The 25,533-nt window shown below is 47.3% G+C and overlaps 1 protein-coding gene across 1 annotated transcript in view; it reads left to right on the top strand.

The window, feature by feature from the left end:
- The window catches only part of TBL1X (transducin beta like 1 X-linked), a 202,678-nt gene that overhangs the window by 69,452 nt on the left and 107,693 nt on the right, over positions 1–25,533 (top strand). Inside the window, 1 exon segment of the mRNA XM_075999432.1 lies at positions 7,573–7,646. The gene's annotated coding sequence lies outside the window, so the exon portion shown is untranslated.

Genomic DNA, 25,533 nt, shown 5'->3' on the forward strand with positions numbered 1-25,533 from the left:
AGTCTAAGGGAGATCACTGCAAAAAGAACAGCTAATTTGTTTATTGAATGATAAGAAGGAAAGGTTTGGAACCACTTTGTGCCATCATTTCAGCACCTCCCTTCTCTGTTGATCACAGCTAATAATAATAATAATAATAATGCCCTCCAGTTGATAGTTTTGATGATCCAGGAGCTGTCTCGTTCCCAGCTGCCACGTAACCTAGGTGTCCTTCATCCCATTTTAACAAGGCTCACAAGTTCCCATCTGGAGCCACACAGCTGGTAATTGACAAGGCTGCAAGCCAGTTCCATCACCGTGGACCGAGTTCCCTGACAGAGCAACTGTAGGCAGTATATGGTGTTCCCTGTGCGCCAGGAAGGTTCTATGCTCATGGTAGCATAGTAGCATGTACCCCGAACATCGTTGGGGGTTCGGTTAGTGATCTCTTTTGTGCAGATGAGGACCAGGAGCCTCCAAGGACGCCTAGCCCAAGGATACTGCGTCTGGCAAGGGCTGGAGGGTGGTTCTGGCCCAGCCCTTCTGGCCCTGGCATCCGTGCTGGTAATTGCCAGACCAGCTGCATCCCAGATAAGGGTGTGGCGTCTGTCTGCGTCACAACCAGACAAGGCTTTGAGGCCAGGCTCCCTGCCTTGCATCTCACTTTCATTCTGGAGTCGGAGGTGCAAGGACAGCCTGTGTAAGGACAGGCTGGGCCCGATGAGGGAGCTTGCAGAGAGGGTGAGGCCACTGAAGCAGGGGGGGCGGTTAAGAGTTGGACAGCTGGGTTCTCTCACAGGAGTGAAGCCGGGGAACAGGAAACCAGTTAGGAGACCTTGCTAATAGCCTGGAAAAAAGATGGGGGGTAGGTCCAGGCAGACCCCGAGGTGTTCCTGAAGCAGGTGCACACAGATCACAGAGGTATTCATGGAGCTGAGTGGCCAGGGCCTGTTTGGCATGGAAAACCCCTCGCCTGGGTCCATCCCGCTGCCTCTTGTCCTCAGATGACACCTGCACAACTGGGTCCTCTGAGTCCGGCACCCAGAGTGACATGCACGCCTCCTGTAGCATTGCGTTGTTCTTGCTGAAGCGGCCATTGGAGGGTGCTAGGAGCGTTTCCCACCCCCAGCTGTGGCAGCCTGAAATGTCTCCTGGCACTGCCGAAATGTCTCTTGGTAGGAGCACGGTCATTCCTCAGTTGAGGATGCTGGTCTGAAGGCTTGGGGCTGGGGCGACCCTCAGTGTGAACTAGAGCAGAATTCCCAATGGCTCCCCCCTCCCCATCTGCCCCCCACCTTAAACAGTTTCTACTTTTGGAAAAGGGGGCTTAAAAGTCATCTTGAAGGCACTCATTTCCCAAGGGGTAAGAATCAGAAAGTCGGGCAGTTTGGGTCTCTGCCTTACAAGGGTGTGATCGTTTCTTCTAGTACAGTGAGAATCCAGGGTTGGATCCAGGAGTTGGGTGGTGGTGGTGGTTTCGTTAAGGGAGGTAACGAGGAAGGAGAGAATTGGGGAACTTGTCCACAGTCCAGCCAGGTTGTAGGGAAGAACATGAAGGGACTTTACTGTGACAAAGACACAGGCCAGAGGAGCCACCTCTGGATTGAACGGGAGAAAGCCCTGTGTGCCACCTTGAACAGGGCGTGTGATTAGTTGAGTTGCCCTTCCCTGTAGACATCTGTTTTCAAAATAAATTCTCTTCACGTTCTAATTCCCTCTGCTGTGATGAGCCTAGAAACGTGTTATTTGGGGTGAAAGAGAAGCCTTGTGACATTCGTGCGCAGGACGTACCAGTAGCACCTCTTCCTGATGGCCTCAGTATGGAGGCAGTGATGGAAGCAGCAGTTTGGTTTGGGAATGGCAATGTGTGTGTGTGCAGGTGTGTGTGTATGTGTGCACACGTGTGCATATGTGTGGGTACATGTGTGCATGTGTGTGCACGCACGTGTGCACGCTTGAATGCACAGTTCCTGACTTGGCTGATGCTTTTTTTCTTCCTGTAGAGATTGGTGTCCTAGGTTTCGAGGAACTTACGGCAGTGAATAGTTGAATTTGGTGACTGGCAGAGGGAAATTGTTACCGTGTTTAATTGCTTTCCAAAAGGGATTTGCTGGCTGTTTTGTTAAATGAAACTGAAGGCAGCGCAATTGACCTTTCCAGGTGAGGAGGGAATCAGATGTGTTTTGCAAATGATAGGAACTGAAACATGAATACCAGGACCATATGGTATTGAGCAACTTTTATCATAATTCCAGTGAATAAATAAAGTGCTTGACAATTACATTTAAAATTGAGCTTACTGCTCATTACAAAATGTGGAGACAGTGGTTTGGGACATGAGGGAAAGATTAATTAGGATTCTCTTCTACTTTGTGATACACTGTGTCATCTCTAAACAAAAACCTGATTAGTTTATGTGATGATTACCTTTATAAAATTTGGAGTTGTATCTGTGGGAAGAGATTTAAATTGCTGTTGATTGACAGTTTGCTGAATGTGTAAGATCATATTATCCTAACACTTTTATGTATCATCTTTAAATGGGATTCTTTTTCTCTCACTAAAGATTAGTTTCATACTTGGAGACTTTCTGTTTAAAAAAAAAAAAAAAAGATTAGTTTCAACCACTTAATAAAATTTAATCTATCATTGTAATTTAAATAATAATAAATATTTAGAAACAAATATTATCGATAGCTTATTAAAGTTTCCTATGGGTTTGTGTTTTGTTTCAAAGTATTGATTTTGTCAGTGGTGCAAGTATAGAATATTTGTTCTTAAGACTCACAGACATTAAAGAGGAAATCATTGATGCGTGTTTTCCTTCCTTACTTGAATAGCTCATAATTTTACACAGAACTTGTAAAACCTACACGCATAATAAAATTTCATATTTTGTGGGAACTAATGGATATTAAATGACCTATCTGGAGTAGACTAAGAAAATATGTTTCTCCATTGATCCTTGAAAAGAAAATGAACAGTTTTCCCTGAACATTTATTTCCTTGTACATATAGCACTAGTATGTCTGTCTTCAAAGTTAGTTAAAGAAACATTAGTGACCTGATTTTGGTTTTAATGCTGCCCTGTGTTTGTTTTATATATACACCTCTTACATGTCTGCTGTGTGTTGTATTCTAGGCACTAAGCTTTAATGAAAACTGATTCCCAGGAATTCAAATGGAACACTAGGCTTATGTGCTTTGGAGCAGGTATAAAGAACTTTTGCAGTTTGGTTTTGTTCTATTTTCTACCTAGGTCATTGTCACCAGAGTGCCTGGACAATGATTTATTATATTTGTGGCATTTACGGAATGAATGAAAATGCTCTGCTAGCTCACTGCAGCCTTGAACTCCTGGACCTGGCTAATTTTTCTTGTTTTTTGTACAGACAGCATCTCACTGTGTGGCCCAGGCTGGTCTTGAACTCCTGGCCTCAAATGATCCTCCCTCCTGCCTTGACCTCCCAAAGTGCTGGGATTACAGGCAGGAGCCACTGTGCCTGTGTTGCAGCCTAGAATTAGCATTTCTTACCAAAGCATGCCATTAGTTGTCTTGTTTTAGTTTTTTTTTTTTTTTTTTTTTTTAATGCTTGCTTCCATTATAATACATGTTACTGTTTCGTGGGGTACTTTTATAGCTTCCCTCTTTATATTTGGGGGGCAATAATAAAACCCATCCATATGCACAAAGGGATGTTTCTTGTGGATAACCATTCTAAAAGGTTTCTGTGTAAAATTATAGAAATTTTAGCACAGTGTAAAGCAGGGGCTCTCTACCTTGGCAACACTGACATTTGGGTCAAATAAATCTTTGTTAGGAGGGCATGTCCTGTGCGTTGTAGGACATTAAGCACATCCCTCTACCGTCTAGATGCCAGTGCCACTCCTCCTCCAGTCCAGACAACCAAAAATGTCTCCAGACTTTGCCCAGTGTCCGGAGCGGGGCAGAGTCACCTGTTTGAGAACCACCAGTTTGAAGGATTTTAAAATCTGTTGTTGAATAAATCTTCTGAATATATAAGAATGCTGTTCGATATTGGGAATAAAGGAAGTAAGAGTTTCATGACACAGAACTTGAACCCCATCGCTAATGGAGTGGTTCAGAATTCTCTGGCACTGCAGCGTCCCCAATACTTGCGCCGGTGCCACGTGAATTAGCACCTGGCCCTTGGCCTGGGTACATTCAGGGCTTGCTAAGAAAAATAAAAAGCAATCAGGAGGAAGCTGCAGATTCTCTTTCATGCTTAGTGGCTTCGAAAACATTTTTTAGATTTTTCACTGTTGTTGTTATCATGGCACAACTTGAATTTTCTGGAGTTGAAATGTTAGTCATTATGGCAAAAATATCACACTCCTTGCATGCGTCCCAGTTTGCTGTCTGGGACAGACACACACACGTCCTCCTCCTCCCCCACCCTGTAATTCTTTTGCAAGTTCTTCATAAATGTTTTCTCCTGGAGCTGACAAAGGAAGTCAACGGGAAAATGGCCCCTCACATTTTTTGATGTGGATGAAACCTTATAAATAATTTAAAACTCTCGTTTCACAGCTGAGGAAACTCTGGTCTAGAGAGGGTTTCTTATAATTTATTAGGAGCAGAATGGAGCCTGTGCCTCTAGCCGCCGCCGCCGCCTCCTCCTCTTTCCTCCTTCCTACTCCTCTTCTTCCTTTTCCTTCTTTTTCCTCCTCCTTCTTCCTCCTCTTTCCTCTTCCCTCCTCCTCTCTCTTCCTTTCTCCTCCTTCTTCCTCTTCCTTCCTCCTCCTCTTTCCTCGTCCTCCCTCCTCCTCCTCCTTTCTCTTCCTCCTTCTTCCCTCTTTCTCCTTCTTCTTCCTCCTTCCTTGCTCCTCCTGCCCCCTTCTTTTCCTCTTTTCCTTTCTGATGTAATGTAGACGCCCAGTAACGCTGGAGAAGTCCCTTGGATGGACAGGGGACTGGCTCAGGCGCTTGGGAGTCAGTTAGGATTTTCTCACTGTTAGAAGTTCCAGGTGTCACCTGCCAGGGGTGTGCACCCATGGTGAGCTTAGAGAAAACATACAAGAGGGGAGAGGCAGCAGGTGTAGTTCCTGTGGTCCTTCTATGAGGTGCTGCTTTACCCCAATTCCTGAAGACCCAGACTGGGTGGGGGCTGGGGCGGTGCAGGAGCTCCTCCAAGAAGAAAGGCTCTGGGCTGACTTGTCGCCAGGGTGGCCGTGGAGCCGGCAGGTGTGGCTTGCCACAGCTATTCTTAAACCAGTGGCCAAAAGAATGAAATCGGTCCCTGCTGGTCATGTGAGGAGCTCCCTGTCTGTGGGTCCCTGCATCCTGACTGCCTGTCCCCTCCACCAGGGTTGGCTCCCACCCCCACGGGGTTCAGCAGATGAAAGGTTAATGTGTGACCCAGCCAGGGAGCCCCTGCTTCCCCCCCAAGCGGGTTGTCAGTATTAGGGGTTGTGCCATCTGCGGGCCACCTTGCCCAGGCAGGTGCTTCTTTCCTCAGCTGGATGGGGCACCACTCACCCATCTGGTACGCTGACGTCTGCATCCTCTTCCCCAAGCACTGTGAGAGCGTCGCCCCCCGTTTTCAGAAACCTCCCAGTGCCCCTGGCTTGCCCCCTGCTATTGCCTCTTAACACCGCTCAAATTAAGGCCCCTGTCTCTCTTTCTCACCTGAGTTCTCTCGATCAAATTATGGCCCCTGTCTCTCTTTCTCACCTGAGTTCTCAGGCCAACTCGAGTGCCACCTCCTCCATGAAGCCCCTGTAGGTTTCCTCCACTCAGACAAGGCCCCACAGAGAGAAAAACATGATTCTGACCCAGTGAAAGCGTGCAGAGCAGACGCACATTTTGCTGCGGTTCCGTACGAGGCACTCAGGTCAGCTAGAGCTGAGCCTGCCCGCAGGGAGCCCTGCCTGGCCCCAGAGCAGCCTCTGCACCTCTAGTCCCTGCTGCGTCGTAAGCTGGGGTCGCTGGGGGATCACAGTCACTGTTGTCACTGGCATGTCTCTCCAGGCAGTACTTTGTTCTGGTCCAGGACATAAGCTCTCTCCATCTTGGCATGCTCCAGTGGTCAGTACACGGTCCTTTTTGAGTGACACCGCACCGTTGTGGATTTCCTCCTGCCTGGCAGACACGCCTTCTCTCTCCTGGGCCGGCTCCTCTTCCTCTCGGGATTTGGTCCTCAGTTTACAGCTTTGGCCTGGTGGTTCCCAACAGGGGCTGTGCCCTCCTGGAGATGTTTTTGGTTGTCACAGCTGGAGAGGCAAGGGCTACTGGCATTGAGTGGGCAGAGCCTAGGGGTGCTGCATGGCATCATAGGGTACACGGGACAGGCCCCTGTCCCTGAGAATGGTGCAGTCAACAGCGTCAGGGGTGGAGGGGTGGAGAGACCTGCTGTAGGTGTTCCCACGCGGGCACCTACATCTTCAAAGCTATGGGTACCCGTGACCCACGCCTGTCTGTTTATCCAGTTGACACTCCCATGTGAGGTCCAGTAGGCATTTCAGAGTTGACACACACACAAGCCATCTCCGCAACCTTGCCGCATCCCAAAGCATGGTGCCACTTCCCGAGTTGCTGCCCTCTCCCCACACTTGGGAGCCCTCCTTGGTGTGCCCCACCCCGTCATCCTCAGCTCCCCTTGCCCTCACCAAGTGCCACAGGCCCTGTGCGCTTCTGTGCGCTTCCTCTCTGCTATGTGCCATTGTGTCTCCGCTGAGCACAAGCCTTGCTGGTCTGCTAAGATGCAGTGGGAAGCCCCTGTAGGCTTTGTAAGTGGAAGGATGATCAGATTTTCTTTTTTAGTGAAGTGAGCCAATAGGGGTATGGTTTGGCGTGCGGAGGTTCCGCCTCCTTTCCATGGCTGCAGACTCCTCTGGGACCTGGGACCTGCTGCCCCTTTCTTCTGCTGCCCTGCCTGGGCCTCCCTCCCCAGACCCGGTTCATTCCTGCCACAGGACGTTTGCACCTGTCGTGTCCACAGCCCGGCCTCTCTTGCCCCATTCAAGAGCCCCTTCCTTAGACAGCTCCACTCGGGCCCCCACGTAGAGTAACCTCCCCATCTCTGGGTCAACCATCTGTTTCGCTGCCCGGTGTGACTCGAGAGATTTCTGTCATCCCATGTTCTCTCGTGCATTTGAGTGCTAGCTGATCTCCCCTGCCCTCCCCTTGCCGATTCCACCGCACTTCCGTCTTCCACAAGGCCCAGCACGTGTTTGCGTCGGTGAAAATTTGCTGAGTTGCGTTGACGCTAGCAATACGTGTATTTTCATTTCGTGTGCTTTAGGATGGTAGAGAACACTGTGCCTGTCGTTAGAGTTGAATAGATTTTTCAGCTGCTGAAATTGCCTGGCAGTGTTGTGATCACGATCGGTCCTGAGATGATGGTGAGTGGTGAGCAGGCTGGTACGAAGCGTGTCACCGTGTGCTGGGAGCAGAGGCTTATGCCTTGAATTCTCCGGGGGTGGTTGTGTGTCATTTAACGCATTGCTAATACGGCTCCGTAGTGCTGCTCGCTAATTCAACATCTGCCCTGCTGGGGAGCGGTGGAGAACGTGCCTCAGGATGTGTTCTTTGACGTTTTTGCCTTAACATGCGGTGTTTTTCATTAACAGGTAATTGAAGGCAGAAGAGAGGCCGGAAAATAAACGCTCAAAAGAAGAAGGGATCTGCCTGCGTTTGGCTCTGAGTAAGTGAGATTGTGAATTGGATTTCTTATTGCATGATGAATAAACTGTCAACTGCTTCATACTTTCTGTGCTTAAAAAATAAATAAGACTATATTGGCTTTGTGTACCGGAAACGGCGATTTCTCAAGATTTCTGGTAATAGGTGATTGTGCTACCGGAGGAAAATGCTGAGTATCGTTATTAGCACTTCATAGCAAACTTTCTTATGTAGCTTCTGAAAGTCAGATAAGAATCTCGAGAAAGAAAAATGGAGACTGTTAAGAAGATGTGTGTGCTTTTGAGTTGAAACTTAGTTTCTAATCTTTTTTCCGATACACATTTGAGGTGCTAATTTTATTTCACCCACGTTACAGTGTTCCCTGTGCTCACGGAGTCAAGAGCATCCGTTTCAGACCATTTCGTATGAAAGATTCGTTACTTCTGGAGCATTGTGGAGTCTACAGAGATAGGTTTGGGTTTGCCCTTTTTGTGGGTGTTTGGATAACACCTTATAGGGCATGCGTGGGTGCTGTACGGGCCGTGGCGTGGGTGTCCCCAACGGGGCTGCATGGGCGTGAGCTCTGTCTGACTTGCGTGTATTGATAGCTGTTCCTTTTGATCACTGCGTAGTATTCCGTGGCACAGATGTACCAGGGTTCATTCATCCTTTCACTTGTTGAAGGGTGTCAGGGTGGTTTCCCGTGTGGGCTGTTACAGGTAGAGCTGACGTAAACGTTGGGCGCGGGTTTGGGTGCGAGCCTGCCGCTGCCCTGGTCCCGTTTCCTTCCCCTGAGGACCTGAAGCTGCCCAGCTGTTCTTATCCCGCCTGCACCTGGAGGAGGGTTCAGCCCAGCAGACTGCAGCCTGAGGTCCCAGTGGCTCGTCGGATGGGTTCCATTCCTTTCTCAGACCTCACTGATGGGGGAGCAAAAAAAAGACACTCTGCAGAAGGAACAGAGCCACTGTCCTTTTGAGAGCCGCTGTGCTTGCTGGGAAGAAGATGAGTCGAATTAAGGGGTGCCCCTGCCCCAGCTAGGACATCAGGAGCCCTGGCGATTTCAGAATGGTACAAGCCAAACCCCAGAAGCCTTCAGGCAGGTAGCTCTGCCTGGTGGCCCTCCCTAGAGGCGGGCTGTCCCCAGGAGCTGCCTTGGGGAGCCCCCATGGGGTGGGGTCAGCTGCTCGGGAAGCGGTACAGGTTGGAGCTCCCTTTGTCCCAGCACCCCCATCACATGCATTCGACTTGCTGTGCCTTGGAAGCACCAGGGCCGGCGACAAGTCGGACAGGTCTCCCTTCATGTCCGTTCTGGTCAGCCACGCCCTCTGGGACTTCTGGGAAGTGCCTCTGTCTCCTGTTCGATGGGGCCGTGGAGCCCCACCTCCCACGAGCACATTGCAGCTGCCGGGTCAGTGCATGTTGCTTGTCGCCCTCCTGGTCCTCTTTCCCCTGTGCCCCCTCCCTGCTGACAGCCTGGAAGAGGGTGGAAGCTTTCGGGGTCAGGGGAGTGCCTTGAACCCCAAGGGCACCCCACTCATTGCCTCTGGGCTGCGTCCTGCTTGTGGGACGTGTTGTGTGCGTGTTGTGTGTACGTGTTGTGTCTCCCAGGCGCCTTCCTTCTACCGTCATGTGTGATGCTGATGACTGTCCTTTCTGAGGTTGAAGTGACAGGGATGGTTGGCCAATTCTCACCATTCCCTTTTATCCATAAAACCTAAGAGTGGCACAGATAATCCAGATAGTTGTAATCGAAGCGAGCCACGACCCAAAGAGAAGCGGCGCCCCACTGCCTCGGGCTTTCCCAGTGTTGTGGCTTAGAGCGGAAACCCTGTGAGGACACGGCAGGGTCTCTGGTGGAGTTTTCTCTACTCAGTTGGTACACGAGGTGCCCCTGCGAGGTTACCGGGCAGGCCCCTCATGGGGTGGGGTGCACTGCTGACCTATCTTGCCATTTTGTTTTCTTTATAAACAAGGACAGTGCCCAAATATCTCTGTCTCAGTTGAGGACAGTGGTTCTCTTCTGGGGGCAGTTTTCCCCCCAGGGGACCTGTGGACGTGTCTGGAGACAGTTTTGCTTGTCGTGGCCTGGGGGTGTGCGTGCGAGATGCTGGCATCGCGTGGGTGGAGGCCAGGGACACTGCTCAGCACCCTCCACCCCCACCACAGGGTGCGCTGGGCGCAGACGTCACTGGTGACAGGGCTGGCCGGTGTGGGACACGGCAAAGAGCTTTGAGTTTACAGAACACTGCCCTCCGTCTCCTTTCGGAGCTGTTCAGTTACCTTTGTAATGAAGCCCCTCGGCAAGGAGCTGTACACCTTTGGATCTCCTAAAAGTGACTCTTGAACTGCATATGACTGGACATTTGGAAAACAATAAGGATGCTGCTTTAGTCTGTCTCGGCTGCCGTAAGAAAACAGCATAGGTGGGTGGCTTAAACAATACAAATTTGGGCCGGGCGCGGTGGCTCACGCCTGTAATCCTAGCTCTCTGGGAGGCCGAGGCGGGTGGATTGCTCGAGGTCAGGAGTTCGAAACCAGCCTGAGCAAGAGCGAGACCCCGTCTCTACTATAAATAGAAAGAAATTAATTGGCCAACTAATATATATACAAAAAATTAGCCGGGCATGGTGGCGCATGCCTGTAGTCCCAGCTACTTGGGAGGCTGAGGCAGGAGGATTGCTTGAGCCAGGAGTTTGAGGTTGCTGTGAGCTAGGCTGACGCCATGGCACTCACTCTAGCCTGGGCAACAAAGTGAGACTCTGTCTCAAAAAAAAAAAAAAAATACAAACTTGTTTTCTCACAATTCTGGAGGCTGGAAGTCTAACATCAGGGTGCCAGGAAATTCAGTTTCTGGTGAGGCCTGTCTTCTTGGCGTGCAGACGCTGCCTGTCACTGTCCTCACATGGCCTTTCTTCTGTGCCCGGCGGGGAGGGAGGGAAATCACATAGGGCGCTCATGCTCTCTGTCCCTTCCTCTTCCAAGGCCACCAGTCTTATCAGATTAGGGCCCCACCTATGAGCTCATTTAACTGTAATTACTTTCCTAAAGGCCGTCTATTCAAATAAAGTCACCTTGGGACTTAGGGCTTCAAATCTTGGGGGGGTACACATTCCACTCCACAACAGATATAAACCTGACCGTATCCATCTAAGTTGTATTTTTCTTTATATTAAGAAATATATTTTTAGCAAGGGATCATATATCACAGGAATCAATTTAATTTAACTTCATTTATAGTCTATTAAAAAGAAAAACAATCTGCACAATTTGATCTTTTTCCTAGCTGGTCCTGCTGAATCTAATTATTTAGAATAATTATAGAATTCTCCAAATTTCCCATCTTAACCCTTTGCACTCAGATGTCGAGTGTGACTCGACACGGTTAGCAAAAATTATAGAGATTAAAATTACTCTTTGAATGTATCAATAATTTGAAATATAAAAAAATCCAAATAAATAAGTTTGTATGAAAAGAAACTCCAGTTTTTTATTCTACTGCCGCGCTTTGTAAAATCTAGGGTATTTAAAAAATTAAATCCCAAGTAGAATAAAGGAATTGAGAAAAAAGCAAACAAGTACAAAGGGTTAAGACATCCATATGCACAATTAGTAATTTTTTAATGGAACCTTCCATGTGAAAATAGTTTCCCAAGAAAAGACTATAACTGAAAGATCTTGGCCTTTACTTAAGTCAGGTAGAAAAAGAATTATTATTTTTTTGTTGTGATAAAACATGCATAAATTCACCATCTTGCACAGTTCAGTCGTACAGCCCGGTGGCATTAGGTACATTCATGCTGTTGTGCAGCCATCTCCACCACCCGTCTCCAGAACCGTTGTCATCTTCCCCAGCTGAAATTCTGTCCCCAGTAAACTGGAATTCCCCCCTCCCCTTCTCTCTTCAACCCCTGGCACCCACTGTTCTGCTTTCCATCTCTGCGAATCTGAGAACTCTGGACACGTCATGGAAGTGGAATGCTACAGACTTGTCCTTTTGTGACTGGCTTCTTTCACTTGGCGTAATGACCTCAAGGTTTATCCGTGTTGTAGCACAGGACAGAATTTTCTTCCTTTTTAAGGCCGAATAATAATCCCTTGTTTGTATAGGCCATAGTTTGTTTATCCAGCCGTCTATTGATGGGCAGTTGGGTTGCTTACAAAAAATTACTTTGAAGTAGGGTTCATTATGTCTGGCTCATGGCTGCTCTTTAGACATAGAAAGTGATTCCAGGTGGTGCGTGGTGAAATCACATTGTATCCATACAGAAAACCCCAGAGGTTTCCTTGTAAATGTCCTTCTGTGCCCTGTCCACAGCTCTCTGCTGTGTCAGGAGCTGCTCTGCTTCTGAGATTAGCGCACGCACACACTCATCCCACCTGCCTTTGCGATGCCTGCAACTTTCAAAGGAAAGAGTAGAAGAGTTACAACAGCAGCCACGGAAGTATCCCAGCGGCATGCCAGCCCACTTCCCTCTGTGATCTCTCACAGGAGCTCGCCTTTCAGCCACGACCCTCTGTAACACAGACGTGTGACAGTTCCCCACCAGCCTTCACTCTGTCCCGGAATTGGCTTTCCTCTTTTCCACTCTCTGTAACTTTACTTTCCTGCAAAAGCATAAACTTTCGCTCCATGTATATAAACTTTGGAGACGCTTTGCAATCAGCATGATGAAGTTGGAGCTTTATGTGAAAGGATTCTTGATGATGATTCTGAAATGTGGTGTCTGTGACTTAAACATCGTCTACAAAAATCACTGCTCTATATTTGGATCTGAGTCTGTTCCAGCATGTTGTCACAGTACTTCAACCCAAAGCAACTGCTGTTTGCTTACCAAGGGGATCTTTCAACTCGGATGAGTTTATAACTCTATTTACATGGAATGATCAAGATGGAGTTCGCTGACATTTGGTGCAAAGTAGGACAACAGAAGTGATATTGAATTATCTGTTCGTTTGTTCAGCAGATAATAAATGCCTTCTGGATGCAGGTGCGGTTAGAGCAGGATATTAGTTTGCTAGGGGTTGCCATAGCAAAGATGTGATTTGATTTTTAGTTGGGAATGGAAAATGTATAGGGGGCCAGTGTGGAGCTTGAAGCGAGCTTGTTGAAATAATTAAAAACCGGTTACAGAATCTCCATTACCTTTAGCAATGCACATTATCTCACAGCGCTCTGTTGGCAGTTTTGAGTCCTTTAAAATGCACATCTGCCTTCTGTTATTTCAGGCTAACTAAATGCTATCTGTATTTTCCATGTAAACTTAAGGTAAAATCTTTATTTGTAAGGCAAATCCTCACAGCGGGAGGATTTTCTGCCACACTAGGGTGCATTTAATCTTTATTTTACATTGCTGATTAAGTATGATTCACATCTTAATTTTATAGTTTCTTTTTAAATTAATTACATTATTGGGTGCTTTCATGGTTTTCTTAAAAACCTTCCTATTAGATATATTGCATTTGACAGTGATGAAGGGCAGGTTATTTACTGACCTTTCATATTTTTTATATCCACCTTTAAGACATTTTTTCCCCTATGTGACCACATAGTGTTTGGTTTACAAAATCTACATTTCTCTGAAACACCAGATTTTAGTTTCAAATGTCACCTTTTCACACGGCTTCTTTTCACAGGGTTTATTTACATGAAACGTTGTCATTTTGCACTCTGCAGCTATTTGTCTTGGTCAGCGAATGCAGGTAGAATATTAATGTTGTATGAAATTCACACAAGCAGGGAACAGACGGCTTTATGGCTCTTGAAATCGCTACACTCTGCAGCTGTGGCGAGTTGTTCAACTGTGAATAAAGATATTCTGGACAGTGGCAGGCAAGGGCTGGCACGACCACATTTGCCACAGAATCCCTTACTGTGTCAGGGAGTGTTTCTTGCCATGGGTCTTCTCTGGTTTGGTCCTAATGCCATGCGACCGCAGGGTCGCTTGTGCCAGCCTCCCTTTGAGAACCTCTTCACAGGGAGAGTCCCTGGGTATGTGCATGGACAGCTGCATGTGCATGGCCAGGGGACTCTGTGTCCCAAGGACACCTTGGGGGTCCCAGTGGCAAAAGCAGGTGCTTGGCTCTGTTTAATCTCTGGAGGCTGAGGGTGGCCCCAACCCCTGTGTCAGCCAGGTGGGGGGCCAGGGGAGAGGGGACTCATGCTCTGCCCGGTGTCTTATGAAATGCAGCCCACCACATTCATCACGACTTGGGAGAAGGGGTGTGGCATGTGCACCAGGCAGTGGGCTGCATCGGCCATGCAGTGATTTTGAAAATGGTGGTTAAGTCGATGCATTTTGAGTCACTGACAAATGCTCAGATTGTCTGGCAAGTTCAGCCAAGAGGTCAGAGCACACCACGGAGTTTCCCCCATGCATGTTTGATCCTGGCAGCTCTGGCTGCTGGGCTGCCTCCCAGAGCCTCTGCTGGAAGGGACTTTATGCCCCTGTATGCCCCTTTTTCACTAGCAAGAAAGAAGTGTACTGTGTTTGAAAATGTTCCCCAATCATGGCCCTTCCTTCTGTCGGTCCTGGGGGACAGGTGATGTCCCCCACTCTCGCCGCTTCTCTTCCCCAGAGCGCAACTGTCCTGTGCTTGATCGTGTCGGATAGCATGAAGTCATTGAGCCATTTTCTAAACAGCTTTATTGAGAGATAATTCATGTACCATCAAAGTCCCCCACTGAAAGTGTACAGTTCAGTGGTTTTTAGTATATTCTCAGAGTTGTGCAACCATCACAACAATCTAAGCTTAGAACAATTTTAATACCCCTGAACAAAGTCCTGTGCCCACTGGCAGTCATTCCCATGTTTCCCTCCCGGCCCCAGCCCCGAGCAATCAGCAGTTGACGTTGTACGTCTGTAGATTTGCTGACGCCGGACATTTCATATAAATGCATCGTACAATGTGTGGGTCTTCCGTGTCCTAATTCTTTCACTGAGCAGCACGTTTTCAGGGTTCACGCATGTTGCAGCCTGTGTCAGTGCCTCTTTGCTTCTCATGGCCACGTTATGTGACTCGACCACGTTTTGTCTGTGCATTCCTCAGTCAGCACATGGTTGGTGACTCGACCACGTTTTGTCTGTGCATTCCTCAGTCGGCGCACGGTTGGGTGGTTTCTACCCTTTGACTATTGTGAAAAACGCCACTGTGAACATACGAGGACTAGTTTTTGTGTGGATGTATGCAAAGCCATTTTTTGAGATACGCTTATTATAGGATTGACTAACTTCCATCAGAGAAATGTTGTTTTGTGCAGTTAAAAACAGATTAGCTGTGTACTATATTTAGTCGGGTGGAACGATGAAGTGTGACTTTATTTACGTAAATACTATAACACTATGTAGGAACTCTTAAGCTGTCATTCTTTTAGAAGATCAATATTTATGAGTTTGGTGCTTTTTTTTTTTAACCAATCCCAGAAAAAGTCTACTGTCAGTGTGGACATATTTTACCCTTACTAGGGAGGAGGAAGTAGATAATCTTTCAAAAGATCAATATAAGGAAAATTAATACCGAGCAGTTAAGATGACCCCAGGAATTATTGGCTATCAAAGTAATATACAAAGTAATATACAAAGAGCGTGAGTTTCTTTTTTTTTTTCTTCTTCTTTTCAGTTAAGGATTTTGAGTAAATTATAGTTTTAAGTGTGTTTTAATCTTTTATCCATTCCTTCTAGAATGTAGCATGTCGCACATGCTCACACTGGAAGGTGGTGGGCTGGGTCAGAGGTGGACAAGGGGCACGTGCACGTGCTCTGCAGAATCCGGGCTTCAGGCCGCCTCTGTGCGTTTATTTGGGCAGGTGGCAGGACTGTTGTAGGTGGTGCGACGTCTGAGGACAGGTTTGCAGATAGACCCAGACAGCTCCAGAGTACACACTTGGCACCACACCCATCAGAGGGGATGGAATTGTATGACAAGATGAAGCAGATCATTGAGACGGCTCCAGATGTCTTTCTTGGATAATTGGAGTCTCCATCAACCATCTTCCTTTTCTCCAAATCCATAATTTTAGGCTGATCTCAATATTTTCCAGGTGTGTACTTTTTCATTAAATGCATGTAAATTTGGGGTGAATGCCTTCTCTCTTAACTTCCTGTTTGTTTTTTCTTAAAATTATAGTTTTAAAAATTATAAGCTTGTCCAAGATTGAGTGGTCAGTTTGCAGAAAATGCAGTTCTTTCAATCTTTGAAAAGTACTCTATTAAAAAAAAAAGAGTTATTTTTATTTTCTTAAGCCTAGAATGTTTGTGCCTGGGATTCATTTAAATTTGCCCACCAGTTAGGTTTTTTGAGAGGGCATAGAGAAGCATTGGTGCTGTTACCAGAGTCTGGAACATCTTGGGTGACTTGGAACAAGCCACAGCCCCAGGGGGACACCTGTGGAGATGGAGCTGTTCGTATCTGCCTGGTTCAGGGCAGTGGCCGCCAGCCACACACAGCTCGTGAGCACTTGACTCGTGGCCAGTGTGACCGAGGCCCTGAATTGTGATTTTTATTTCATTTTGCTGTAAGATATGAAAAGTGACTGCCCACAGTGGACAGAGCAGATAGCTCAGCAGTCGTCCTGATGGGCGAGTGTAGTGCAGTGCGTTCCAGCGTGCTGGCATGAGACGCAGGGAGCTTGTCACAGAGCCAGGCTAACCCGGGACTGTGTTTTGGTGGACCCCGGGAAACCAGGGGGGACCTAATCCTTTGAGAAAAGAGTGGCTCTCGAAAGAGGCAATTTTGTATCCTCTCTGCCCACACCCTGGGGCATCTGACAATGTCTGGCAGTCACGGTGGAGGCGGGTGCTCTTGGCATCTGGTGGGCAGAGGCCAGGGATGCTGCCCAGCGTCCCACAGGGCACAGACGTCCCGTGTTACAAAGAGCTGTCCGGTCCCAAACGTGCTGTGGCTGAGAAGCCCTGCTTTGTATTTACGAGGCCGGCATGGCTCTGAGAGACGACATGGACAGCTGCAGACCCAGCTTTATAAATGAGGAGATGCAGGCTGAACATGGGACCGACCCCCGGGCAGGGCCAAGGCCAGGCTTCCGACTTCCACGTGGCTTCTCGGGCTCCTCCTCCCTCTTGCCATCCTAACTTATATAAGGACAAGAATAGGGAGTTCGTGTTCATCATGAGTCAAAATGGTGACATAGCAGTGGTCTTTTGTGCCTCAGCCCAATAGCTTTATTGTTAAAAGAGAGAAACAATTTGCATCTGCAGTTTGCTCTCAGATTGAATTTGGGTAAATGTGACCCTGGATCATACATGTCCACCAGCACAGCTGTGGGCTCAACTAATGGGAGGGGTGACAAGGAATGGGGGGAGGTGGCTAGGCTGCAAGGATATGTCCTCACTTTCAGGTTTATTTAACCCTCGTGATGATTAGAAAGCATTTACAAAGTTCCTGTTTTGCAAACCAGTCTTGGCACTATCTGGCAAAACAGAAACACTTAATTAAATAATTGCAAAGGAACTTCCACTTCTTGTTAAGTGCTGTGGGGAAATTCTTTAAAAATCCTGGCCAGGAGTGGTGGCTCACACCTGTAATCCTAGCACTCTGGGAGGCTGAGGCAGGAGAATCGCTTGAGGTCAGGAGTTTGAGACCAGCCTGAGCAAGAGCAAGACCCCATCTCTACTAAAAAAAGGAAAAGTTAGCCAGGTGTGGTGGCACACACCTGTAGTCCCAGCTACTCAGGAGACTGAGGCAGGAGGATCGCTTGAGCCCAAGAATTTGAGGTTGCAGTAAGCTATGATGATGCCATTGCATTCCAGTCCAGGCGACAGAGTGAGACTCTGTTTCAAAAAAAAAAAAAGGTAAGAAAGAAATTCTTTAAAAATGCTAACAGTAACCCCCCCACACACTGTCACTGATATTGAAGCATAAGTTGTGAGTGTCACAATTAGTAACGCGTTCACAGACACACACACATGCTTGGGCGTTGAAATTGCAAATCCAACTGCGCCAACTGGAGCAGGCAGAAGGGAACACAGAGCTGGGAGCTAAAGTAGAGCTCTGTGGATGGCGCTGAGTAGAACTGGGCGCCGCAGGAAAACAAGTGTCCCCTGTGCTCCAGCACAAATGGGTCGCCTGTGGCAGGATGCAGGGGTGGCTTTGGCAGGGAGAGTGAACACTCCTGGCTTAATGGAATCGAATTGGCTGATTCTTTTAAAGGTACTGCACATTGTTGCAGCATTTATCATCTTAAGAAAGCCTGGACAGCTTGCCAAACAGGTAATATTGATGATAATAATAATAATAATAAAAAGGAAACCATGATGCCTCAAGTAAATGGAAATCGTTTTTATCGTATTTGCAAAAACCATAGAAATAAGTAGCACAGATGTGTCAGCAACGTAGTAAGACAAGTTATTCAAGGAGTTAAATTGAAATCATTCACAAAAAATAAGCTCCCTGGCAAGCCCCAAGCCCCAGGGGGATTTGGATCTTATTTAATTTAAAATTTCTTAAAGCAAAGACCTAATAGGCATTATGTTGCTTATGGTTGCAGGCAATTTTATTGTTATTTTTTCCCCTAAATATTTGCGAATGTGTGGAATACCCTGTGTGCCAAAGATGGAAAGTAAAACCACAGAAAGGGGGCGGGAGCTGTCAGATAAATTCCTTTGCAGCAGAGAATTGGAGCCTCTTGTTACAACAGTCTAGCTCCACAACAGCGTGATGCAAGACGCTGTAACAGCCGAAACGTGCGCACGTGTGTTCTCCATCGCTGTGTAGGGCAGCCCCCTCCCCCCCCAGGCGTCATCACGAGTGCCGATCTTACATCTGGTGTGACAGGATCTTCAAGCTACCCCGCTGTGGGGTCGCACATGCACGGTGTCTAGGCGTTCTGTTTTTAGCACTGTTAGGGACTTATCTTCCCTTTGCTTGCATCAGTGCCTTCCTGATAGAGCTGGAAATTGGAACCAAAATAATTAGATTGGCTGTCCAGATCCCTTAGGTGAACTGAGAAGGGATTTGAAAGCAGGCCCTGTTTTCTTCCTGAAAGGCTGAGGGAGGGGAGTGATCGGGAAGCGGATTGCTAGGATGTGGTTGTCGTTTTCATCTGTGCTGCACAGGACGCCCTCTGCACTTGGGAACCTGGCTTCGGCGGGTTCCATGTCAGGGGCCCTGTGTGTCTACTCTAAGGAAAATTCTTTGTTTTCCCTGGGCCCTGTGGGAGATAGCACTGCCTGTTCTGTGGTTGGGGATGAATGGGTGCTGTTTTACAACTGCACTATCATACATGTCCCTAAACCACTGTCATTATTAGTGCTGTTGTAATGGTGGTTGCTGCTCTTCGGAGACCAAGGACTGTAGGAAGGTGATGGCACCACCCATCCTGCGTCCCTAGAAATTGCACACAGTTACACTAAAAAAAACTTCACACACACCTTTCTCATGGGGCCACTGCAGTAATTATTCCTAGATGATTTCATTTTGCCTTCCTGAAAGCCATCTGAGTGTGGCCAGTTAAACATGCATGCGTGTGTATCCACACATTCTTCCTGGGATCTCTTTGTTTTTCCATTTTTTGCCCAGCAGGCCGAATGAAAAGAAGAAAGAATTTACACTTTACCCCAGATGTATCAGAACGTTCTAGAGTTTCTGCATGGCTCTCTAGTAAGGAGCCTTCTAAGGCTCTAATTTTCCTGATGGGAGAGGGACACTTGGCAATGTCTGGAGCCATTTTGGGTTGTCACAGTGTGGAGTGGGGGATGGTCCTGGCACCTAGTGTATGGAGCCCAGGGATGCTGCTAAAGATCCTACTGTGCACAGGAGAACTTCCCTCAACCGAGAGTGGCCAACCCAAATGTCCACAGTGCTGACACCAGAAGCTGTGTTCTAGGGAAGTTTTCACTTGCTCAGTGCTTCGAGAAGGTTCCTCTGCCAAAAGATCGTTTCCTCGGAAAGGACCAAGAGCCTGCACTAGCCAGGCGGGCAGGCGTCGGGAGTCTGACAGGACGTTGAAAATGTGGTCATATGAAAGGACACCTCCGCCCGCAGAGTGACCCCGAGACCCTGGAGAGCTGGCAGAGCCTGGCCGCCCAGTCTGCTGAGCCCCGCCTGTGTCTCATTTCGTTTTTCATTTAGATTCTGCCGAGGTTTCTCCTGAAAGATGCTGAGTCAAGGCTGCCGCCTCTCTTATTTCATTTCTTTCCAGGGCAATTTAGGTGAGGCTGGAGCAGAATGTTCCCCGAGGAGGCATTATGAGAATCAGGTCCAGCCTTTGCTAAATAAATGAATCAAGAAACTTCACTATCTTTCCAAGGAGGAAGAGAAGCGTCTCGCCGAGTCTGGTGCTTTGTGGCAGGGCGGGGCAGGGCCAGCAGCGAAGCACGTGGCTGCATTCTGGTGCACAGTTGCAAAGGTTCCCAGCTGGTACAGTCACATCCTGAATTATTGCCTCAAAACTGCAAGTTAATGTTTGAAAGAGTTTTCTTGTAGCTTGAAGTGCGATTCCCCAGACTACGATCCAGTTCATGGCCTCAGCCTATGTCATATTAATTGGGTCTCTATCAGCAGCTCACTCCTGCGCGGGCCACCACTAATGCTGCCCTGCGTGAGAATTCCCAGGCTGAGGATCTGCTTCCAGCAGCAGGCGCCTTTAGGAAATGCTAATTTAAACATGTTGATTCTGTCACTTGCATTTCTTTTTTTTTTTACACATCAAGGTATCAACTATAATCACTTGCATTTCTATTCACATGCTACTTGTGTAATGTGTAGAAGAAAGCCTCCCTTATTTTTATCCAAATGCAGGTATGTCCTTTCAGCTTGTGCTGTAGTTTATCTGGCCAAGCATACAGGAAGATGAGGTTATGAGTTTAAGATTTATTTCGGGACCCTCAGCCAGATGATTGCTCCCCATAAGCGAGCGTGCGCATTGGCAGCTTTAATGAACTCAGTTCCAGTGTTGTGTTATTGTTTAGAAGAGGGCAGTGAACAAAATTGAATATGAAAGTTAATTGCATTGTGTAGAGATTGGGACAGATGTCACCAGTGTAGTACAGACACTTGCCTGGGTAGACCCTGACTTATACACGCTCAGCTTGTTGACACGGAAATTGCCAAACTTACTCCAAAGTGCACAGACTCTCCCGGCGTATTCCCGGGTGCTCTTCCCCCACCCTCAGCCAGTCAGCACGTCACGAGCTTCTCTCACTGTCCCCTCACTGTGTGTTTTCTTTTGAGCAATTTAAAGCAAATCTCAGACATCACGTCATTTCACCCATAAATATTTCAGGTTGTGTTTCTAACATAGAAGGATTTTTAAAGTGCCGTGATATCCTTATCATCCTATAATGGTTTCCTAGGGCGGCCACACCAATTTCCACGAACTGGGTGGCTTAAAGAACAGACGTGTGTTCTCTCATTGATGAGGAGGTCGGGAGTCGGAAATCCAGGTGTCGGAGGCTCTGCCGGGGAAGCTGTCCCGAGTCTCTTCCCGCTGCGCCCCAGTGGCTGCAGGTGTTTCGTGGCTCGTGGCTACGTCACTCCAGTCTCTGCCTCCGTCTTCACGTGGCCTTCCCTGTGTCTTGCCTTCTCTTCTATCTCTCAGGAGGACACTTGTCATTGGGTTTAGGGCCACCGAGGCAATATCCTAGAACAGTCTCATCTCGGGATTCTTAATTTAATCGCATCTGCAGTGTCCCTTTTTAGAAAATGAGGTCACAGTCTTTTACCGTATAAGGTAATATTCACCAATTGTGGGGACAGGTTAGGGTCTTGTCCTTCTTCCTGTTTGTTTCTTTCATGCTCTTGGGAATGTGTGAGTTAGGGGAAGACGGATTACCTTTTTGTCCCGGGGTTTTCTTAAGGTTATAATGAGTTATTGAGGAAGAGTATTGATGGCATATAAAGAAAGGTGTTGTCGCTAAATGTGGGGGGGAAATGAATGCACGTTTTATAGGCCAAATAGATGCTTGCACAAACCAGTGTCTTAGATTAAAATTATATGTGAACCTCCAGTCTCCTCATCTATAAAGTGAGGATATCAATGAATTACCTCACAAATTGTTATAAAGATTAAAGATAAAAATGGATACAGTAGGAACACAGTATGTAAATGCTAAGCATTTAATGTATGTAGTTCATCTCTTTTCCCTTGAGGCTCAAAGTCAAACCAAGAAAGTAATACCAGCAACACAGAATGCTAAGGGCTAATCCCTATACTATATGAAGAATTCCTATAAGACACTAAGGAAGATGACCAACAGCAGCCCATGAGAAAAATGGGCAAAAGAAATGAACAGTCTTCTTTCTTTATTTTTGAGACAGAGTCTTGCTCTGTTGCCTGGGCTGCAGTGCAGTGGTGCCATCATAGCTCACTGCAAGCCTCAAACTTCTGGGGTCAAGCGATCCTCCTCCCTCAGCCTCCCAAGTAACTGGGACTACAGGTGTGTGCCACCACACCCAGCTGATTTTTTACTTTTTGCAGAGACAGGGTCTCAATATGTTGCCCAGGCTGGTGTTGAACTCCTGGCCTCAAGTGATCCTTCTGCCTTGACCTTCCAAAGTGCTGGGATTGCAGGCATGAGCCACTATGCTTGGCCAGAATGGTTTTCATGGAGTGAAATAACAAATAGCTCTCAAACAAAATGTTTGGAAAGATGCTCAGTCTCACTCATTTCGTGGGGAATGCAGATGAAAAGTATCAGATACCATGTCACTTGTCCTGTTAGCAGAGGTCGACAGCTTGACCCCATTTTCTGTTGGCGGGGCTCACAGCGGAACAGGCGCCTGCACTGCCCAGCATTGCTGGAGAAGCCACTGGAGGGCAGGTTGACAGAATACATCAAAATGTAAGAGACACTTACCCTGTGACCTAGAATCGGCACTCCTTGGGATCTATCTCACGGACATATTATAAATGTCTGCAAGGCAGTACTCACATGATATTCATCAGAGGCATTGTTTGTAAAAGCGCTATTGATGGAAGCCACTGTCCATAATGAACTTGTCAGATTGTGATAAATACAGGCATAGAATCTGTCAAATAACAGGAAAAAGCTTAATTCTATATGAGGAATGGACTCCAAATGACTCTTGCAGTGAGCAAAGCAAGGTCCCCAGCAGTGGGTAGACTTTATCACATGTTACGTGTCGAAGCGCAAGGAGGTATACATAGAACATGTTTGGAAGGAAATAACCAAGAATCAGACTTCTTGGGAGGGGCGTGGGGTGAGGTAGGAGGGAGACCTTTCAGCGCATGTGCATTTTGACCATCTGCATGTATTAGCTAATTCAAAATATATCTTAGTAAGAAAAAACTCTGGGTCTTATTTTATCCCCATATCATATGAGGTCTTTTCTGTGATCTAGAACAGAAGCCAGCATAATTTTTCTATAAAAGGCAGGAGAGGAAATATTTTTGGCTTTGTGGCCCTTGGGGCTCTCTGTCAGGACTCCCCAGCGCTGCTGTAGATACTAAGTAGGAAAAGGACTGGGGTGAGCTCCACTTGAACCTGATTTACACAGACAGACAGCAGCCGATTCTGCCCAAGGGCCATCGTTTGCTAACTCCAACTGATCTAATGGATCTGATGAGTGTATGTCTCAACTCGAGATTCAAATGTACATTTTTCAATGCCCTTGATACCATAAGTTGGGGTTTTTCCTTATTGTTTCCTTATGTTCATCTTTCCTGATCTCACCTCTGCTCACACCGCTGTTTTGTAAAGTTTCCCCATCGGTCCGTCTCTTTCTTTGGACTTTTGGCTTAAAATATGCCGTCTCCAGGAAGATATCCCAACTAATTTCACCTGCTTCAGTCATACTTATTATTTTCTTCTAGATGTTAGAGAAGACTTGAAGTGGGTTCCCTGGTTACCTGGCACATTGGGGACCCAAGTGTGGTAGTTAAATTCATTTTCCAGATGGCTGGGAGCAATCTAAAATTTGTTTTAACCCTTTTCACTTCTAACCCTTTTTGTTGACTATCTTTTGAAAACATCTCTGCCCAAATTACTGTCTTTGTAATGTAGTTGAGTAAAGAGAGAAACCTGGGCCTCTGTGCAGAAAAGAGTTAACACGTGGGCCTGAGACCGCTCTCCTGAGGCGGGCCTGCTTGCCAGGTTGGGGACTTGGGTTTGGGGAGAGTTCCCACCCTTCCCTAAGCAGTAAGAGCATGGCATGTTTGTGCTGAGCACCTGCTTTCCTTCTGGGAGCCTGGAGTCTTGGTCTGTGCTAGGCAGAGAGGGCCTGCATGGCCAACCCCTGCAACCCCTGGTACAACCTGGGTACTGAGTCTCTAAGGCAGGCGTCCTCAAACTACGGCCCGAGGGCCACATGCGGGCCGCCTAGCACATTTATCCGGCCCTCCGGGTGTTTTTGCCGCAGCTGCCTGTCCTGCTTAGCAGCCAACTGGTCCCGGGCCCACAGTGCGCACTCTCCAACAGTCTGAGGGACAGTGAACTGGCCCCCTGTTTAAAAAGTTTGAAGACCCCTGCTCTAAGGAGCTTCCCTGGTACAACATTGTTCATAAGTGTTACCATTTGGGGCTGGGGGAGGTGAGCACATCCTTTGTGACTCTCTTTGTGACACCTGGAAGCTGCACCTGGTTTCCCACGGGAGGCCAACGCAGCTGATACAGGTTGAACAAGACAGAAAGGGGTAGAAGAGGTTCCTTCCCATGGTTTTTACCAACGCATCCTACTCGCCATGAAGGCTGTTCCGACAACGTCCTCAGCAAGACCCGGAAGCACCTGTTTCCCCGTGTCCCTGTCCACAGACGGTGCCAGCACACTCATTGATCTTGGCCAATCTTATTTAGAAACTGGTATCTTATAGTGTTCATTTGCATTTCCTTTATCACGAATGAGAATATCTTCATATTTTTATGAGCCATTTTTTGTGAAATGACAGTCGGTCTTTTGCTTGCCTTTCTACTTGGTTTCTGACCTTTTTTTCCTTGGTGTATAGAAGTTCTTTATTAAGAAAATTAGCCTTTGCTCTATGAGAAAAGTTGCAAATACTTTTCCACTTTGCCATAGTCTTTTGAGTTAGTTTATGATACCTTTTCCAGGCAGAATTTTTTTAAATGTGGTCAAATTGATCAATATTTTTATCTTTAAATTAAAAAAGCCATTTACTGATTTAGCTTTGTATCCTTTCACTGAGTAAATCTTAGCTGTGGATTCAACTGTACACTGAGACCCGCAAATCCTTCTATAGAAGCTTCGAGATGTGGGTAAGGGGTGGTGAGACCACTGATAAAGGCTCAAATTTTAATTCTGCTCTTGCCCCGCAGCGTGTCCTCGTCCAGCCTCAGTGAGCTGACTTAGCTAGACAAAATAGGAACCAGATAACCCTACTGCTAGTACCTTATTTGTGCCTTTCCCCAGTGCAGGAATTAAAGTCAGGTCCAGAAAAATTATTACCATACTGTATTATTTCCACCAACTGGGTGGCGTAAAATACCAGAATGTATTCTCTCATAGTTCAGGAGGCCAGAAGTGCAAGATGCAAGTGTGGCAGGGTTGTTTGCCTCCAGACGCCCTGGAGAGGATCCTTCCCGTCTCCTCCAGCTCCTGGTCGCTCCAGGGGTTCCTTGGCTTGTGGCAGCATCACTCCAGCATCTGCCTTGGTCTCCACTCAGACCTTGACATGTCCCCTCTGCATGCGTCTCCAGATCTCTCCTTTTCTCTTATAAAGACACAGTCATTGGATTTAGGGCCCACCCTAATCCAGCATGACCTCATCTTGACTTGACTGCATCTGCAGAGACCCTGTTTCCAAACAAGGTCGTGTTCACAGGTACTGGAGGTTACCAGTGGAATGCAGTTCGGCCCACTGCAGTGACTGTGGTCTTCCTCTCGGGAACCAGCTGCGTGGGTTGCTAACAGTTGGTTAATGGACAAGTTGCCCTAATCTTTGCTGGGCCATGGTGGGTTAATTACACAAATGGTTACTGTTTA

Source organism: Microcebus murinus, chromosome X (genome assembly GCF_040939455.1).
Source record: "Microcebus murinus isolate Inina chromosome X, M.murinus_Inina_mat1.0, whole genome shotgun sequence".
Taxonomy (NCBI): domain Eukaryota; kingdom Metazoa; phylum Chordata; class Mammalia; order Primates; family Cheirogaleidae; genus Microcebus; species Microcebus murinus.